Genomic DNA, 7,552 nt, shown 5'->3' on the forward strand with positions numbered 1-7,552 from the left:
ACCTGGCCAGAGCACCAAGACACTGTCAGTCACACACCTCAAAAGAAAATGGAGAAAAAGAAAGAAAGAAAGAAAGAAAGAAAGAAAGAAGAAAGAAAGAAAGAAAGAAAGGGAGAAAGAAAGAAAGAAAGAAAAATAAAATAAAATAAAGTTATTAAAATAAAAAATGAAATATATATTATTAAAAATAAAAAAATAAAAAAATGGGGGAGCTTCAAGATGGTGGAAGAGTAAGACGTGGAGATCACCTTCCTGCCCACAAATACGTCAGAAATACATCTACATGTGGAACAACTCCTACAGAACACCTACTGAACACTGGCAGAAGACCTCAGACCTCCCAAAAGGCAAGAAACTCCCCACATACCTGGGTAGGGCAAAAGGAAAAGAAAAAAACAGAGACAAAAGAATAGGGATGGGACCTGCACCAGTGGGAGGGAGCTGTGAAGGAGGAAAAGTTTCCACACACTAGGAAGCCCCTTCGCGGGCGGAGACTGCTTGTGGTGGAGGGGGGAAGCTTCGGAGCCACGGAGGAGAGCGCAGCCACAGGGGTGCGGAGGGCAAAGCGGAGAGATTCCCGCACAGAGGAGCGGTGCCGAGCAGCATTCACCAGCCCAAGAGGCTTGTCTGCTCACCCGCCGGGGCGGGCGGGGCTGGGAGCTGAGGCTCGGGCTTCGGTCGGATTGCAGGGAGAGGACTGGGGTTGGCGGCATGAACACAGCCTGAAGGGGCTAGTGCACCACAGCTAGCCGGGAGGGAGTCCGGGAAAAAGTCTGCAGCTGCCGAAGAAGCAAGAGACTTTTTCTTGCCTCTCTGTTTCCTGGTGCGTGAGGAGAGGGGATTCAGAGCGCCGCCTAAATGAGCTCCAGAGACGGGCGCGTGCCACGGCTATTGGCGTGGACCCCAGAGATGGGCATGAGACGTTAAGGCTTCTGCTGCCGCCACCAAGAAGCCTGTGTGCGAGCACAGGTCACTATCCACACCGCCCCTCCCGGGAGCCTGTGCAGCCCACCACTGTCAGGGTCCTGTGATCCAGGGACAACTTCCCCGGGAGAACACACGGCACGCCTCAGGCTGGTGCAATGTCACGCCGGCCTCTGCCACCGCAAGCTTGCCCCACATCCGTACCCCTCCCTCCCCCCGGCCTGAGTGAGCCAGAGCCCCCTAATCAGCTGCTCCTTTAACCCCGTCCTGACTGAGTGAAGATCAGACACCCTCAGGCGACCTACATGCAAAGGCGGGTCCAAATCCAAAGCTGAACCCCGGGAGCTGTGCGAACAAAGAAGAGAAAGGGAAATCTCTCCCAGCAGCCTCAGGAGCAGAGGATTAAATCTCCACAATCAACTTGATGTACCCTTCATCTGTGGAATACCTGAATAGACAACGAGTCATCCCAAATTGAGGAGGTGGACTTTGGGAGCAACGAGATATATATATATATATATATATATATATATATATATATATATATATATTTTTTTTTTTTTTTTTTTTTTTTTTTTTCTCTTTTTCTCTTTTCCCTTTTTCTCTTTCTCTAGAACCTAGGGGCAAGATGGGAATAAAGACGCAGACCTACTTGAGAATGGACTTGAGGATGTGGGGAGGAGGAAGGGTAAGCTGGGACAATGTGAGAGAGTGGCATGGACATATATACTCTACCAAACGTAAAACAGATAGCTAGTGGGAAGCAGCCGCATAGCACAGGGAGATCAGCTCTGTGCTTTGTGACCACCTAGAGGGGTGGGATAGGGAGGGTGGGAGGGAGGGTGATGCCAGAGGGAAGAGATATGGGGACATATGTTTATGTATAATTGATTCACTTTGTTATAAAGCAGAAACAAACACACCATTGTAAAGCAATTATACTCCAATAAAGATGTTAAAAAAAAGTGTAAAAATCTTGATATTTTAATATTGATTATGTGTAAACATTTTGCATATATTGACCTAGATAAAATGTTATGAAAACTAATTCCACTAGGAAAAATAAAAAATAAAAAAGCAATAAAAAAAGAGAAAGAAAGAAAGAAGAGAGCAACCAAACCAAAAAAGAAATCCATCAATAACAAACGCTAAAAAGTATACTAAGAAAAAAAACAAAAGAACCAAGAAAAAAAAGCGGACAGACAGAACCCTAGGATAAATGGTTAAAGCAAAGCTCTGCAGACAAAATCACACAAAGAAGCATACACATACACAGTCACAAAAGGAGAAAAAGGAAAAATATGTATATATTAAAAAAAATAAATATAGAGCAACCAAATCAACAAACAAATCTACCAATGATAATAAGCTCTAAATACTAAATTAAGATAAACATAAAAGCAGAAACAAATTAGATGCAGAAAGCAAACCCCAAGTCTACAGTTGCTCCCAAAGTCCACCACCTCAATTTTGGTATGATTTGTTGTCTATTCAGGTATTCCACAGATGCAGGGTACATCAGTTTGACTGTGGAGATTTAATCTTCTGCTCCTGAGGCTGCTGGAAGAGATTTCCCTTTCTCTTCTTTGTTACCACAGCTCCTGTGGCTAAGCTTTGGATTTGGCCCTGCCTCTGAGTGTAGGTTACCTGAGGGCGTCTGTTCCCTGCCCCGACAGGTCAGGGTTAAAGTAGCAGCTGATTAGGGGGCTCTGGCTCACTCAGGCCGGGGGGAGGGAGGGGTATGGAATGCAGGGTGAGCCTGCAGTGGCAGATGCCGTCGTGAAATTGCAGCAGCCTGAGGTGCTCCGTGTGTTCTCCCAGGGAAGTTGTCCCTGGATCACAGGACCCTGGCAGTGGTGGGCTGCACAGTCTCCCGGGAGGGGAGGTGTGAATAGTGACCTGTGCTCGCACACAGGCTTCTTGGTGGCGGCAGCAGCAGGCTTAGAGTTTCATGCCCACCTGTGGGGTCTGTGCTGATAGCCGTGGCTCACGCCCGTCTGTGGAGCTCCTTTAAGTGGTGCTCTGAATCCCCTCTCCTTGTGCAACCCAAAACAATGGTCTCTTGCCTGTTAGGCAGTTCCAGACTTTTTCCCGGACTCCCTCCTGGCTAGCTGTGATGCACTAGCCCCCTTCAGGCTGTGTTCACGTGGCCAACCCAAGTCCTCTCCCTGGGATCCGACCTCCAAAGCCCGAGCCTCAGCTCCCAGCCCCCGCCCGCCCCGGCGGGTGAGCAGACAAGCCTCTCGGGCTGGTGAGTGCTGGTCGGCACGGATCCTCTGTGTGGGAATCTCTCCGCTTTGCCCTCTGCACCTCTGTTGCTGCACTCTCCTCCGTGGCTCTGAAGCTTCCTCCCCGCCCACCCACTGTCTCTGCCAGTGAAGGGGCTTCGTAGTGTGTGGAAACTTTTCCTCCTTCACAGCTCCATCCCAGAGGGAGGGCAGGTCCCGTCCCTATTCTTTTGTCTCTGTTTTTTTCTTTTTTCTTTTGCCCTACCCAGGTACATGGGGAGTTTTTTGCCTTTTGGGAAGTCTGAGGTCTTCTGCCAGCGTCCAGTAGGTGTTCTGTAGGAGTTGTTCCACATGTAGATGTATTTCTGATGTATCTGTGGGGAGGAAAGTGATCTCTGCATCTTACTCCTCCACCCTCTTGAAGCTATCTCAGTGTCTGTGATTTCTATTGATGATAAAGTAAAGTACTGCTATTCCACATTTGTGGTTTGTTGCTTACATTCATAACTAAAGGAAGTTAGTGAAAAACTAAATATACATTTGTTTTCTTTTTACATTCATGGGACCCTCTCCAACCGCAGGTTAAGAATATCTGTTTAAGGCACTTGAAAAGATGCTCAACATCACTAATTATTAGAGAAATTCTAATTGAAACTACAATGAAGTATCAACTCACACAGGTCAGAATGGCTTTTATCAAAAAGTCTACAAATAATAAATGCTGGAGAGGGTGTGGAGAAAAGAGAACCCTCCTACACTGTTGGTGAGAATGGTAATTGGTGCAGCTACTATGGAGAACAGTATGGAGGTTCCTTAAAAAACTAAAATTAGAGCTACCATATGATCCACCAATTCCATTTCTAGGTACATATCCAGGAAAAAACAGAAACTCTAATTCGAAAAGATACATGCTCCCCAATGTTCATAACAGCACTATTTACAACAGCCATGACATGGAAACAACCTAAATGTCCATTGACAGATGAACAGATAAAAAAGATGTGGTATATATGTACAATGGAGTACTAGCCATAAAAAAGAATGAAATAATGCCATTTGCAGCAACATGAATGGACCTAGAGGTTATCATACTAAGTGAAGTAAGTCAGAGAAAGACAAATATCATATGATATCACTTACATGTGGAATCTAAAAAAATGACACAAATGAACTTATTTACAAAACGGAAACAGACTCACAGACATAGAAAACAAACTTATGGTTACCAAAGGGGAAAGGGGGGAGGGATAAATTAGGAGTTTGGGATTAACGGATACACACTACTATATATAAAACAAGTAAACAATAAGGGCTTACTGTATAGCACAGAGAACAATATTCAGTATCTTGTAATAACTTATAATGGAAAAGAATCTGAAAAAGATTTTATATATATATACATATATATTTGTGTGTATCTATATATCTATATCTATATCTGTGTCTAACAATCACTCTGCTGTACACCTGAAACTAACACAACATTGTAAATGAACTACACTTCAATTAAGAAAAGAATACCTGTTTAGTGAGATAATGGAATGCATGAGCTTTGGGACACCTTGCATGAAAAAATGTGGGTGTGTGTACACAAACACAGACACACAGACACACACACGATATTTTTGCTACTATGTCTGACATGGACTGAACACAGGCTATTTAAAATCATAGTGTTGATGAGAATGAGTACAGCTAGCTAGTGTTAGCATTTAAAGATAGAGCCATATGCTTTGGCAATCAGCTAGACAGAGGATAGTTTTAAGGTTTACTAATGAAAATATAAGAGTCTGTTTAAGAAATGTGGCTGGCTAAATGGACCCAGTACTTTCACACTTTCTCTGTGAGAGGATCTCATCTATTCCAGAGCATGAACACGTAGGTGAAAGAAGGCCAAGTTCTGTAATATAGAGCATCACAGCAATAATTCTGGCCTGGAAAGGTTTCAAAGCAGGTGTTACCATTCACCCACCGAGACCATAAAAAACCCAATAAAAGATATCAGTGTTTTCAAATCTGCTACATGTGTGTTCTGAAGAAGATGTTCAATTAAAAAAAATGTTTCTGTGGTCAGATAAGCTTGAGAAATTCTGCATTCTAAATATCTTCTGTTAGTAATTCACAGCATATTAGCCTTGGCTGAGAAATTCATAGGTAAGGAAACATTTTCAGTTTTGTTTTATGCATCAGAATCTCTTGGGAGCCTTAAAGAAATAGTTGAAAAATACCCACCACTCAGAGATTATGATTTAACTGGTTTATGGTGGGATATTTAACAAAAATTTCCTCAGGTTGAAAGGCACTGGTGAACCCATCATTTTGAAAAGCTTATGTCACCGTAGACCTTGCACTGGTTTCCTGAGGTGGCTGCAACTTAGTACCATAAACTGGGTGGCTTAAAACAACAGTTCTCCCACAGTTCTGGAGGCCAGAAGTCCTCCAAAACTCAAGGTGTCAGCAGGACCATGGGCTCTTCAAGGCTCTCAGAGAGAATCTGTTCTATGCCTTTCTCTTAGCATCTGGTGGGCCTGCAACCCCTGTGATTCCTTGGCTTGCGGCCCCATCACACTAAGCTCTGCCTCCATCATCACGTGGTGCTCTCCCTGTGTGTCTCTCTCCTCTTCTTATAAGGACACCAGTCATATTGGATTAGGGCCCACCCTACTCCATCCAGTATGACCTCATTTTAACTGGGTTACATCTGCAAAGACCCTGTTTCCCAATAAGGTCACATTCAGAGGTACCAGGGTTAACAGTTCAACATTTCATTTAATGCGGACACAAGTCAACCCCTTTCAGATCTCTTTTGGGGAGAATCCTTGGAACACACTTTGAGAAATGCTGCCGACTAGAATTTTAAATTTTGTGCAATGTAGCTTCCTGGTAAAACTGCCAAGATGCATTATTGACACAGTCTATTCCCTGGTAACTGAACAATTTGAACTGTGTACAGAATTGTTGAGGGAATCCGGTGCTGCAGGATGTTCTCCTGTGAAGATGATTTTGGTTTTAGAGTGGTTGATCTAAAGCCATTCTTTCTGACCTGAATGAGCTTGCCAGACAGATCATCTGTTGTGACTACACCCACTCTGGACAATAAACAGCCATCATCAGTGGAGAGAAGGGTACTTACCTGGGCATCCTCAACAGTAGGCAGGCCTGCTGCCAGGTGCATATTTAAAAGAACAAAGCCCCCAATACACCTTCCTGTCACAGCCCTAGAAACTGTCACCTAGGCAGAGGAGGGCCGAGCATCTGATTCTCCTGATGTTCCAGGTAGCATTGAAGTGGAGGTTTTTTATCATCTGAAGGGCAGAGTGGTCCAGTGGAAAGACAGAACTAAGATTGAAACTCAGGCTCTGCCTCTAAGGCCTGGGCTCTTTCCAGAGTTGCACTGAATTTCTCTGAAAACAATGACGACACTTGCTTTACAGGATTGCTGTGGGGATTAAATGAGATACTGTGGGCGAAAGTGCTTGTAAATGATAAATTTAGAAAAGAACAGAATCATTATGGAGGAAGATAGAACCAACTTAAATGTTGGTATTATTATCAAGGAGTGTAAAACGGATCATCAACACTGGCTTTGGACAACATTATGAAGTCAAGTTCATGGTTGAATGCCTCCCTGCTCCCCATTCTAAGTCATTTCTCTTCTTAAATCTTACCTGCCTTTGCTAAATGCAGCTCTGTTGTTGACCTGCTGATCTTAGTTTGTGTGGTTCTGGCTGTATAAATGGAATGGCTGCTTTCAACAACCCTGTTATTAGGGTCAAAGGAGGGCTCTGGTTGGGAAAGAGGAGGAAGCAACTCCTTCCTGTAATCAGAAGACTGAGATGTTTGGCAGGGGCTGCAGAGAGGGGGGAGGCACCTAGTGGATGTCCTGCTTGCCCTTGGAGAGAGCTTTTTTGACAGCCCAGCCCCTGAGGATCCTTCTGGGTTTTGATAGGGTAGGTCTTAGGGAATAAAAAATGCTAGGTCTGGTCACTGCGGGGAGCAGCGCCTTCTCTCACGGGTGTGTGCTTGGAGGTCAGAGTGACAGATACCCAGTGGACAGTGATATAAAAAGAGGGTAAAGTGTTATCTTAAAAAAAACAAAAACAAAAAAACTTGAAGAAATCAAAAAGCAATTCTTGTCCTAAATGTGTCATCAACTGGTCTACTCTGGAGTCTGAATTTCCATCCCTGGGAGTCCTTTCTTTTGGGTTGAGACTCCTTGGTGCCAGGATTTCTTTCCTAAAATGAAAATATCCCTGGGGGTGTGTGGATGGTTAGGTTATGTCTTAACATCTCTCAGTCCATAATATTTGGCGAGACATTTATTTATTTATTTATTTATTTATTTATTTCCAGGGAAAGAAGAGTTGATTTATTTAGTTATTTTTTTAGAGTCCACATAT

This window comes from Balaenoptera acutorostrata, chromosome 6, assembly GCF_949987535.1.
Source record: "Balaenoptera acutorostrata chromosome 6, mBalAcu1.1, whole genome shotgun sequence".
In the NCBI taxonomy this organism is placed as follows: domain Eukaryota; kingdom Metazoa; phylum Chordata; class Mammalia; order Artiodactyla; family Balaenopteridae; genus Balaenoptera; species Balaenoptera acutorostrata.